The sequence below is a fragment of the Dendrobates tinctorius genome, unplaced genomic scaffold, assembly GCF_039654945.1.
Source record: "Dendrobates tinctorius isolate UK_male_01 unplaced genomic scaffold, ASM3965494v1 ptg000133l, whole genome shotgun sequence".
NCBI classification, from domain to species: domain Eukaryota; kingdom Metazoa; phylum Chordata; class Amphibia; order Anura; family Dendrobatidae; genus Dendrobates; species Dendrobates tinctorius.
In genome coordinates, this window is record NW_027361801.1 from 18,507,581 (window position 1) to 18,521,266 (window position 13,686).

At 44.7% G+C, this 13,686-nt stretch overlaps 1 protein-coding gene across 2 annotated transcripts in view; it reads left to right on the plus strand.

The window, feature by feature from the left end:
• HPRT1 (hypoxanthine phosphoribosyltransferase 1) overlaps positions 1–13,686 on the plus strand; it is a 130,949-nt gene that overhangs the window by 52,373 nt on the left and 64,890 nt on the right. The gene's annotated exons all lie outside the window — the stretch shown is intronic.

A 13,686-nucleotide genomic window follows, 5' to 3' on the forward strand; every position in this document is an offset into this window, starting at 1 on the left:
ATTTTCATATCGTATGAACATATATATATTTTGTATTATGTTCAACATTATTTACCAGTATGTATACTGTATACCTGTTTATGACTTAATAAACAAATTTAAAAAAAAAAGATCTTAAGAAATGTGAAAGAGAATTCAAGCTATCAAAGTTATCTGCAGAGAAAAAAATTGCCAGCAATTAATACATCCCAAAAAATCTTCTAAATACATCAATGCCAAAAAGAAAAAAAACAGATGGTATAGACCCCTAAAAGACAATAATAGCAAGATAATTATAGAGGACAAAGAAAAGGCTGAGAGATTAAACAGGCACTTTTCTTCGGTGTTCACCAATAACTTGTCTGTTCCAGGGATCATTCAACAAGGCAAAAATCAAAGGTCACCACCTGATATAACTAGTTTAACACAAGTGAAGAATGTCTGCGTCTGAGCAGATTTAAATGGCCCGGATGGCATTCATCCACGAATATTGAGGGAATTGAGCTTAGTAATTGACTGACCACTGTATCTTATATTCTTAGACTCTTTTGTACCAGGGTTAGTGACACTGGATTGGAGGATCACTCATGTGGTATCGATATATTTAAGAAAGGTAAGAAGGTGGATCCAGGCAACTACTGTCTGGTAAGCCTGACATCCGTAATGTGCAAAGTGTTTGGGGGCATGATGAGGTATATTTTAGAGAATAATGTAATAACTGACAACCAGCACGGATTCATGAAACATAGGTCATGAGTAACCAAAATGTTGGGTTTCTATGAAGAGGTAAGTGCAAATCTGGATTTTGGTTATGTGGCTCATGTGATGTATCTGGACTTTGTAAAGGCATGTGATACTGTACAACATAATAAATAGCCTTATATTGAAGCTCCAGAAGATCACCAAACATGAATATTCTTTTGATGTCCAGTGCAGTGTTCAGGGTAAGTGCTTTACGAGGAGAGAGAGATATTTCTTTCTATTATTAGCAAATTGGGTATCAATTATTTTCAATGGGGTTCTGGTAGAAAAGGAAAAGAAAAGCCAGCTCACTGATCTTGTAGAGTGTGCATGGAACTCCGTCCTGATGAGACGTAGATAAGTATGAGAAAAGCACGCTTGTTGTTCCTGGTCCTTGGTTAAAATATTCCAAATTTATTTTCATTAGTAAAACATGACAAGCTCCTAGACCATACTCTGGGACAGAGAGTGACACGTTTCGATCGCAGAAGCGATCTTTATCAAAGCTGCTACACCTGGAAAGCATAAATGTTTTAAAAGACCAGAAACAATCAATTGTCTGAAAACATATCACATGATATGTAAGGTCCTGGGGACTATGAAAAAACAAGTGCAGAAAACCCATACAACATAGTGAGTAAAAAATTGGCATAATACCTACAAAATAATATAAAAAAATGTAAAACATGTCAATGCTAAGATGCAATCCTAGTAATGAAACATAATTTTGTTTATTTAAACCATTTGGAAACCTGGTATCTAGATTATAGATCCAATAGGCTTCTCGAGTAAGTAAGCAGCGTCTGGTATCCCCACAACGGTTTGTTAACTCGTTCTAGTCCACACACTTGTAGAGAGGCGATATTGCGATACCAGACGCTGCTTACTTACTCGAGAAGCCTATTGGATCTATAATGTAGGTACCAGGTTTCCAAATGGTTTAAACAGACACCACAAAATTATGTTTCATTACTAGGATTACACCATAGTATTGACATGTTATACTTTTTTTTATATTTTGTATGTATTACGCCAATTTTTTACTCACTATGTTGTATGGGTTTTCTGCACATTGTCTGGTTTTTTTTTTTCATAGTCACCAGGACCTTACATACCATGTGAAATGTCTTCTGACAATTGAATGGTTTTGGGTCTTTTAAAACATTTATGCTTTCCAGGTGTAGTAGCTGGTGCGAACGAAAAGCGTCGTTGTCTGTTCCAGTGTGCACTGTAGTGCGGTCTAGGAGCTTGTCATGTTTTACTCATTCGAATAAATTTAGAATATTTTAACCAAGGAGCTGGAATAACAAGTGTGGTTTTCTCATACTGTTCTGGTACCTGGATCGAACTTTCTAAAAAAGGTCAGATACCAGAACCTGAACTTCCACCGGGATTCGCCCATTCCGAGTTAGGAATTGGCTAAATAACATAAATCAAAGAGTTGTCGCAAATGGTACGTTCTTTAAATGGGATATAGTCAGCAGTGGGGACCGCAGGGATCTGTGCTAGGAACGATTCTTTTTAGCCTATTTATTGGGGATGGGATTGAGAGTAAAGTGTCAGTCTTTGCTGACGACACCCTACTATGTAGGATATTAAAATCTGACCTTGACATTAAAATGTTACAGAACGATTTGGATAAGATGTCTGAATGGGCAAACACTTGGCAAATGAGGTTTAATGTAAATAAATATAGAGTAATGCACCTGGGACGGAGTAATCCTATTGCTGCATATTCATTAAATGGGAGTATACTCAGGACTACAGAACAGGAGAAGGACTTGGATATTCTGGTTACAAGTAAGCAGCTGTACTCAGCAGTTGAGCAGCTGTACTCAATATCAAGCAGCAGCCACAAAAGCAAACAAAATTTTAGGGTGTATATAAGCAAGAAAATCCTCCAATCCCAACGTATTGTTACCACTCTATAAATCACTGATCTAGAATATGGGATCCAGTTTTGGGCTCCACATCTTAAAAAGGATATTCTGACGTTAGAATTAGTTCAAAGGCAGCAACTAGATTATTACAAGGGATGGAAGGCCTCTCATATGATGAGAGGTTGGAAAAGTTAGGCTTGCTTAGCTTAGGTGCCTCAGAGGAGATATCGATTACATGTATAAATATATGTTTGGTCAGTACAGAGAACTGGCACATGACTTATTCCTTCCAAAGACCATAATAAGGACCAGGGGGCACTCATTACGGTTGGAAGAAAGGCATTTCCGGAAGCTAAATAGGAAAGGGTTCTATACAGTTAGAGCAGTCAAAATGTGGAATGCCGACCACAAGGGGTAGTAGTGGCAGACACTATAACAGCTTTTAGAACCGGGGCGGATGATTTCCTCCATACACAACAGTGCAGGTTATAGTTAATTTGGTGACCGTGTAATTGGTGGAGAAAGATAGAGCTTGATGGACCGTGGTCTTTTTTTCAATATCGTGAGTGTTTATAAAGGGCAGTCTCATTTATTCTCACCCGTAGAACACTCTCTGTGTAGATATCATAGTTGTGATTAGGACTCCATACTTCTGTGAGAGATTTTTTAGATTAGGAATGTGCAATATCTGGTTATGTTCCAGAAATGAGAAGGACAATGCAATAGTGCAATATTCCTACTAAAATACCTTGGAGGGTAAGAGTGTAACATTATCAGACATAGCCCTGAGTACTATATAATTGGAATAATTCCTTGATGTGAAAATAGCGTCTGTTATATAAGCAATATTGTCCAAGGGAAGCATATAAATAAGATGATTGGAGAGCACTTTCTGGTTGGCTATAGCAACTATTAAAGGGACCATAAACCTCAATGGGGAGTGGATTGAGAAGTGCAATACTCCTGCGTAAATACCTGAGGGCACAGGTGCAATATTATCAGAAATAGACTGTAATGTGGCATAACTGAGGAAGAGAACTTACTACCATTGAAAGATCATTATTTATATTGTGTAACATTGATCCGGGGAATAATAGGGGAAAGGAATCAAAAACATATATATATATATACTAGCTGAAGAGCCCGGTGTTGCCCGGGCATAGTAACTAGCTACGGTTAGTTATAACAAATTATAATTATATCTATCTATACAGTATGCGTGTGTGTGTGTGTGTGTGTGTGTACAGTCATGGCCAAAAGTTTAGAGAATGACACAAATATTATATTTTCACATGATCTGCTGCCCTCTGGTTTTTGTGTGTGTTTGTCAGATGTTTTTATCACATACAGAAATATAATTGCAATCATATTATGAGTAACAAAAGGTTATATTGACAGTTAGAATGAGTTAATGCAGCAAGTCAATATTTGCAGTGTTGACCCTTCTTCAGGACCTCAGCAATTCTCTCTGGCATGCTGTCAATCAACTTCTGGATCAAATCCTGACTGATAGCAGTCCATTCTTGCAAAATGAATGTTTTTATTTTGTCTGAATTTGAAGGTTTTTGTTTGTCCACCCGTCTCTTGATGATTGACCACACGTTCTCAATGGGATTAAGATCTGGGGAGTTTCCAGGCCATGGTCCCAAAATCTCTGTTTTGTTCCCTGAGCCATTTAGTTATCACCTTTGCTTTATGGCAAGGTGCTCCATCATGTTGCAAGGCATTGTTGATCGCCAAACTGCTCTTGGACGGTTGGGAGAAGTTGCTCTTGGAGGACATTCTGGTACCATTCTTTATTCATGGCTGTGTTTTTAGGCAAGACTGAGAGAGAGCCCATTCCCTTGGCTGAGAAGCCACCCCACACATGAATGGTTTCAGGATGCTTGACAGTTGGCATGAGACAAGACTGGTGGTAGCCGTTTGCCAGATGTCCCAAACAATCAAAAAGGGGATTCATCAGAGAAAATGACTTTACCCCAGTCCTCAGCAGTCCACTCCCTGTACCTCTTGCAGAATATCAGTCTGTCCATGATGTTTTTTCTGGAGAGAAGTGGCTTCTTTGCTGCTCTCCTTGAGACCAGGCCTTGCTCCAAGAGTCTCCGCCTCACAGTGCGTGCAGATGCACTCACACCTGCCTGCTGCCATTCCTGAGCAAGCTCTGCACTGCTGGTAGCCCGATCCCGCAGCTGAAACACTTTTAAGAGACGGTCCTGGCGCTTGCTGGTCTTTCTTGGGCACCCTGGAGCCTTTTTGGCAACAAGGGATCCTCTCTCCTTGAAGTTCTTGATGATGCGCTAGATTGTTGACTGAGGTGCAATCTTTCTAGCTGCGATACTCTTCCCTGTTAGGCCATTTTTGTGCAGTGCAATGATGACTGCACGTGTTTCTTTAGAGATAACCATGGTTAACAGAAGAGAAACAATGATGCCAAGCACCAGCCTCCTTTTAAAGTGTCCAGTGGTGTCATTCTTACTTAATCATGACAGATTGATCTCCAGCCCTGTCCTCATCAACACCCACACCTGTGTTAATGGAGCAATCACTGAAACGATGTTAGCTGGTCCTTTTAAGGCAGGGCTGCAATGATGTTGAAATGTGTTTTGGGGGATAAAATTAATTTTCTAGGCAAATATTGACTTTGCAAGTAATTGCTGTTAAGCTGATCACTCTTTATAACATTCTGGAGTATATGCAAATTGCCATTATAAAAAATGAAGCAGTAGACTTTGTAAAAATTAATATGTGTCATTCTCTAAACTTTTGGCGATGACTGTGTGTGTATATGTGTGTGTATATATATATATATATATATATGTGTATATATATGTGTATATATGTGTGTGTATATATATATATATGTGTATATATGTGTGTGTATATATATATATATGTGTATATATGTGTGTGTGTGTATATATATATATATATATGTGTGTGTATATATATATATATATATATATATATATATATATATATATATATATATATACACACACACACACACACACACACACACACACACACACACACACACACACACACACACACACACACACACACACACACACACACACACACACGCTGAAGAGCCCGGCGCTGCCTGGGCATAGTAACTACGGTTAGTAATAACTGATTATATCTATTTATATAAAGCAGAGTGTAGAGCCTCGCCCACTCCGCATAGCCACATATAATATCCCACATCATCCCGTCAGCCAGAGCTACCGGACTACTACCCCCTAATATCCAACATCATCCCATCAGCCAGAGCCACAGGACAACTACCACTAATATCCCACATCATCCCGTCGCAGCCGCCGGGCTACTACCCCTAATTTTACTCTTCGCCACGACAGCACCCACTTGGAGAGAGAGAGGGATCCGCCCATAGGAACAAGAAACCTACAGAGATAAAAGAGGGCGGTCCACCTCTCCCCCTCAGTTGGTTTCCTGTTCCTAAACGGAACCGCAGGATACGCTACAGACTTACCTGGGCCAAGGAACCGCCTGTGCAGTATCTGCGAGAACGGCAGGGGTTCCGGCTTCAGAAGCAGCGACGGGGGAGTGCTGGAATCCGGCTCCCTCCTCGGCTGGCAGGAACGGAGATGCAGAAACGCCGGTACCGGGTGGTGCCGACCGGGAGTTCCTCTGCGTAGAACATGACACCGGCGGGGAATCCATTCTGGTCCATGTGGGGGCGCAGGAACCGGAGAGAAACGGCAACCTCCGGCGTTCCTATGGGGCTTCAGCGTCTAGGAGGACGCACATTCAGCAGCAGGAAGTGGTAAGGAGGAACTTCCGGGTTACCGGAGGTTCCTCGGCTCACAGCGCACACGCAGCTGGGCGGCACCACAGAGTAAGAGGCGCTCCCCGCCCCCTCCAAGAAAAAAAAAAAAAAAAATGATGAACGCCTGCAGAGCACGGGCGGCTGGAATCAGCGCTGAAGCGCTTGCTAATAGCCGCAAATAGGCGCACCTGGAGGGGGAGGTACCAGGTATGAAGGAGCTTACAAAAGGCATGGGACGAAGGAATTTGGCGTGCAATCATGTCTTCACCAAGGCAGGACACGCATCCCCAGGCAAGCGATGCAGCAGCAGCCAAGGACCACGCAAGACGGGGTTCCTCGGACCGCAGCCACAGAAGCCACGCCAACAAGCCTCCTTCTAAGCCTCCTGAGCCGGTACCTACAGCTTCACTGGGTGAGTGGACGACGCTCTGCCTATTAAGCTGTTAAAATGTCTGTGTGTCTCTCTCTCTCTCTCTCTCTCTCTCCCCCCCCCCCCCCCCCCCCCCCTTTTCTCCCCTCTGGCATCATATCTCAGACTGAGGAAGGAAAAATCAAAAAATAAAGTGTGCCCTGTGTGCACGTCCGCTACCGGACTCTTACACAAAAAGGCTGTGTAAAAGATGCATTAATGAAACGGCAAAACAGGCATCAACATCAGCCGTAGATATAAGGGCCATAATTAGGGAAGAACTACAGGCCCTAAACCAGAACAGGCCCTCTAATATCGAAACTACCAAACCAGCGGTTGTAGAAACCGATGAAGGCGAAGTAGGCTCAGATAGTTCCCACGCATCCACATCAGCATCCTCCTCAGATATGGAGGGCCGTTGTTTTCCTTTAGATCATATGGATAATCTAGTTAAATCTGTGAGGAATACAATGGGATGCACAGACACAAAGGAGCCGCAAACGACTCAAGAAATCATGTTTGCAGGTCTGACAGACAAAAAGAGGAGAGTTTTTCCAGTTATTCCAGCAATAAAAGCGCTGGTTAAGAAAGATTGGGAGAGACAGGACCAGAGAGGGTATCTTCCCTCCACCTCAAAAAGAAGGTACCCCTTTGACGACGAAGAGTTGTCGACATGGGGTAAGGTCCCGAAGGTAGATGCGGCAGTGGCCTCCGCCTCAAAGCAAACGGTCTTACCAGTGGAGGACACGGGCATTTTAGAAGACCCACTTGACCGCAAAGCTGACGCCTCTTTGAAGAGGGCATGGGAAGCAGCTACCGGCACATTTAAACCGGCAATAGCTAGTACTTGCACAGCTCGTTCTGTGCTGGTCTGGATTGATCAACTAGACCAGCAAATAGACCAGAAGATCTCCAGAGACAAACTACGAGCCGCCATACCACTAATCCGTGGTGCAGCAGCATATATAGCGGATGCTTCGGCTGATTCCTTACGTATGGCAGCCAGAACAGCGGGGTTGGCTAATAACGCCAGGCGTAGCCTGTGGCTTAAAAGCTGGAGAGGTGACGCCCAGTCCAAAGCAAAGCTGTGTACCATTCCTTGCGAGGCTGAGTTCTTATTTGGAAGAGCCTTAGATGAAATCCTTACGAAGGCAAAAGAAAGGAAAAAAGGATTCCCTAACCCTCCTCTCCCATTTTATAGGAGGGCGTTTAGGAGAAGACCCTTTGGCCGGGGAAGACCAGCAGAAAATCAAAACCGCTGGGCCACAAAGGAAGGAAAAGGCAAAGGTGCCATGTTTAGGGGATCTTCCTTCCGCAGGGACAGGAACTGAGGAGCCAGTCCCTCCAGTAGGAGGGAGGCTAAAAAATTTTTTCCGACAATGGGAGAAAATTACAGCTAGCCCTTGGGTCCTAGGCATTATCAAAGACGGGTTAAAAATAAGATTCCATCATGTACCCCGTAATTCTTTGATCATAACATCCTTCAGCTCACCAATCCAACAGCAGGCCCTGGAAGCTGAGATTCAGAATTTACTGGACAAAAGAGTTTTGGTCCATGTGCCTAAGGGGCAAGAAGGGAGAGGATTTTACTCCCCTCTCTTTCTGATATCCAAACCAGACGGATCATTCCGGACAATAATCAACTTGAAAAAATTAAATTCATTCATCATAAATCATAAATTTAAGATGGAATCCATAAGATCCACAATTAAGCTCCTCTTCCCCAATTGTATGATGGCAGGCTTGGATCTGAAGGATGCTTATTATCATATTCCCATCCATTCCAGATATCAGAAATACCTCAGAGTGGCGGTCCTCCTCGATGGCAAGATACAGCATCTCCAGTTCAGGGCCATGCCATTCGGCATTTCCATCGCACCACGAGTATTTACAAAGGTGATGCTGGAAGTGATGGCTTTTTTACGCCAGAAGGACACACTAATAGTACCCTATCTGGATGATTTTCTGATAGTGGGAAATTCAATCCGACAATGTAGCGATCGAGTTGCTGATACAATCTTGTCCTTACAGGCCCTAGGGTGGATAATGAACTTCAAAAAGTCCAGAATCGAGCCGCAGTCTGTTCAGTCCTTCCTGGGCCTCGAGCTAGACTCCATAAGCCAAAGGTGTCCGTTGTCGCAGGTAAAAATTTCAGCAATTAAAAAGGTTAGGAGGGCGATACGTCGGCCACACATCTTTTAAGGGAAGCAATGTCCCTCCTGGGATCCCTTACTGCCTGCATCCCGGCAGTTCAGTGGGCCCAGTTCCACACGAGGACGCTACAATACCAAATTCTTTTAGAGGAGTCCCGTGATCGAGGGAATCTGACAAAGAAAATCACGCTGTCCCTGGAGGTCCTAACCTCCCTTGCGTGGTGGCTAAAGGACGATAACCTAACGGCGGGAGTACCTTGGGTTATAACACCCTCCCGTATAATTATCACGGACGCTAGCCCCACAGGATGGGGAGCCCATATGGGGAATAATTTTGCCCAAGGCCTATGGGATATAGGCGAAGATAAGGATTCGTCAAATTTAAAAGAACTAAAGGCAGTTTATCATGCATTATTTCACTTTCTTCCACAGTTACAAGGGGAGGACGTGAGAATCCTTTCGGACAACACCACCGTAGTCGCATATCTGAACAGACAAGGCGGAACTCTATCGGTCACCTTAATGTCTTCCGCAAGAAGAATTTTATCCCTAGCAGAAGAACATTTGTTGTCTCTCTCAGCCCTCCACATAAGGGGAAGAGACAATGTAGAGGCAGATTTCCTAAGCCGCCATACACTGCGGCAAGGGGAGTGGTGTCTAAACCGGGAAATATTCACACACATCGTGTCACTTTGGGGTCTTCCCCAAATAGATCTCTTCGCCACCAAAAAGAACAGGCAAGTGCGAAGGTTCGCCTCTCTAAATATGTCACACAGTCCGGAAATTCTGGATGACCTCCAGGCCCCGTGGCAATTCAAACTGGCATATGCGTTCCCACCAATCATACTACTACCGCAGGTGATCAGGAAAATCAGAGCAGAAGAAGCACGGATAATCCTAATAGCACCATTCTGGCCCAGGAGGCCGTGGTTTTCATGCCTACAAGCGATGTCAGTGACAGACCGTGGGTGCTTCCCTCAACCCCCAGGCTTCTCACAGGGGCCTTTCTTCCATCCTCAAGTGGACAGTCTCCACTTGACGGCCTGGAACTTGAAAGGGAAATGTTGAGATCAAGAGGATTCTCGGAGGGACTAGTCAATACACTCCTACAAAGTTGGAAAATAACAACGACAAGAATTTACACCAGAGTATGGAGAAAATTCCTAGAGTCCCACACAGGCCCTGAGTCTGGAGAAATCCCGATTACGGCGATCCTAGAATTCCTACAGAAAGGAAAGGAATTAGGGCTAGCTGTCAACACACTAAAAGTCCAGGTGTCAGCTCTAGGGGCCCTCTATAGCTATAATGTGGCAGGCAATAAATGGATAAGCAGATTCATCTCGGCCTGTGAGCGGAGCGAGCCAGTACACATACCTAGAGTTCCTCCTTGGGATCTGAACCTGGTTCTGGAGGCCTTAATACGTTCGCCCTTTGAACCTTTAGATTCAATATCCCCTAAACACCTATCCTTCAAAACAGCACTGCTAGTTGCACTAACCTCAGCCAGAAGAGTTAGCGACATACAAGCACTTTCAATAGAACCCCCTTTTCTAGTGACATTCCAGGATCAGCTAATACTAAAACCAGATCCCTCATACTTACCAAAAGTAGCAGGGAAATTTCATAGGTTACAAGAAATCCATCTCCCTTCATTCTTTAGTAACCCTTCTACTCCAGAGGAAGAAAGATTCCATACACTAGACGTTAGAAGAGCAGTATTACAATACATTGAGAGGTCTAGCAGCTGGAGGAAGAGTAGGGCTCTATTTGTTTCCTTTCAGGGCCAAAAGAAGGGATGTGAAGTCACAAGGGGTACCCTGTCTCGATGGATCAGAGACGCGATTAGGCTGGCATACTCAGAGAGCAATGAGAATCCTCCGGAGGGTATCAAAGCACATTCCGCCAGATCTATGGCTTCCTCTTGGGCAGAAAGGGGAGACGTCGCAATTGAGTCTATATGTAAGGCTGCAACTTGGTCTACGCCCTCTACCTTTTATAACCACTATAGACTTGATTTATCATGCTCGTCCGACCTAGCCTTTGGTAGAGCAGTCCTCGGCACGGTGGTCCCTCCCAGGTGAAGGTCTCTGAAAGTCTCTCCAAGTGGGTGCTGTCGTGGCGAAGAGTAAAAAGCCGGATTACTTACCGGTAATGCTCTTTTAATGAGTCCACGACAGCACCCGTTCACTAACCCTCCCTAGAAGTTAACATAATGTATATACACCTTCTTAGTTGTAAAGTTAATAAATTTAGAATATTTGATAATATAATGGCCTAATAATTGGCGGTCCTCCGGGTACTCTGAAATCCAACTGAGGGGGAGAGGTGGACCGCCCTCTTTTATCTCTGTAGGTTTCCTGTTCGTATGGGCGGATCCCTCTCTCTCCAAGTGGGTGCTGTCGTGGACTCATTAAAGGGGGATTACCGGTAAGTAATCCGGCTTATCCCACATCATCCTGTCAGCCAGAGCCACCGGACTACTACCCCTAATATCCCACATCATCCCGTCAGCCAGAGCCACCGGACTACTACCCCTAATATCCCACATCATCCCGTCAGCCAGAGCCACCGGACTACTACCCCTAATATCCCACATCATCCCGTCAGCCAGAGCCACCGGACTACTACCCCTAATATCCCACATCATCCCGTCAGCCAGAGCCACCGGACTACTCCCCCTAATATCCCACATCATCCCGTCAGCCAGAGCCACCGGACTACTCCCCCTAATATCCCACATCATCCCGTCAGCCAGAGCCACTGGACTACTACCCCTAATATCCCACATCATCCCATCAGCCTGGGATCAGAACCAGAGTGCTGAGTGGAACGGTCCTAACTTCCATACCGGGGATCCCTTTAAGAAAGGCCTGGGGTCAGTACCAAAGCGCAGAGTGGATTTGCCCTCACTTCCATGCAGGAGATCCCTTTAAGAGAGCCTGGGGTCAGTACCGAAGCACAGAGTGGATCTGCCCTAACTTCGATGCCAATGATCTCTTTAAGAGACCCTGGGGTCAGAACCACAGAGCTGAGTGGAACGGTCCTAACTTCCATACCGGGGATCCCTTTAAGAGAGGCCTGGGGTCAGTACCAAAGCGCAGAGTGGATTTGCCCTCACTTGAATACCAATGATCCCTTTAATAGAACCCTGGGGTCAGAATCAAAGCACTGAGGGATTTGCCCTAACTTCCATGCAGGAGATCCCTTTAAGAGAGCCTGGGGTCAGTACCAAAGCACAGAGTGGATCTGCCCTAACTTCGATGCCAATGATCTCTTTAAGAGACCCTGGGGTCAGAACCACAGAGCTGAGTGGAACGGTCCTAACTTCCATACCGGAGATCCCTTTTAAGAGAGGCCTGGGGTCAAAACCAAAGCGCTGGATGGATTTGCTCTGACTTCCATACCAATGATCCCTTTAAGAGGGAAGATGTACCTATAGGATGGAGGATGTGTGATGGGTATATGGGCACGGGAGGGGGGATTCATCTGTCATGTGCTCTCTGCTCCATTTTGGGGGGCATACAATGGCTGGGAGCTTATGTTCCTGGGGATGCTAGATTTCTCCCACCATGTCAGTGTCTGCTGAGGTGTTGTCAAGTGGGAAAACTTGCTCATAGCGACCAATCACAGCTCAGCTACTTTTAACCAGCTCTGGTGAAATGAAAGATGCTTATTGATTGGTTGCAAGGAAAACTTTTGCTCATAGCAACCAATCACCACTCAGCTTCTTTTGAACAGCTCTGGTGAAATGAAAGATGCTTCATGATTGGTTGGTGATACACACATACATACATAGTTTTATATATATATAGATATAAAAAGCTGAGTGTAGATCCCCGCCCACTCCGCATAGCCAAATTCACTATAATATCCCACATCGTCCCGTCAGCCAGAGCCACCGGACAACTACCACTAATATCCCACATCATCCCGTCAGCCAGAGCCACCGGACTACTACCACTAATATCCCACATCATCCCGTCACAGCCGCCGGACTACTAGCACTAATATCCCGTCACAGCCGCCGGACTACTACCACTAATATCCCACATCATCCCGTCAGAGCCACCGGACTACTACCCCTAATATCCCACATCATCCTGTCAGCCAGAGCCACTGGACTACAACCCCTAATATCCCACATCATCCCGTCAGCCTGGGGTCAGAACCACAGAACTGAGTGGAACGGTCCTAACTTCCATACCGGGGATCCCTTTAAGAGAGGCCTGGGGGTCAAAACAAAAACACTGGATGGATTTGCCCTGACTTCCATACCAATGATCCCTTTAATAGAAGACTGGGGTCAGAAATAGGGTGCAGAGGGAATTGACCTGACTTCCATACTGGAAATCCCTTTAAGAGGAAAGATGTGCCTATGGGATGGAGGATGTGTGATGGGTATATGGGCATGGGAGGGGGGATTCATTTCTGTCATGAGGCTCTCTGCTCCTTTCTGAGGGGCAGACAATGGCTGGGAGCTCATGTTCCTGGGGATGCTAGATTTCTCCCACTCGGTCAGTGTCTGCAGAGGTGTTGTCGTGGAGTGGGAAAACTGTTGCTCATAGCACCCAATAACAGCTCAGCTTCTTTTAAACAGCTCTGGTGAAATGAAAGATGCTTCATGATTGATTGGTGATACACACATACATTCAGTTTTATATAGATTAGTAAATGGATAGACTATAAAAGCCCAGTGGATTTGGGAAAGAAATAATTTTACAGTAATATTAATAA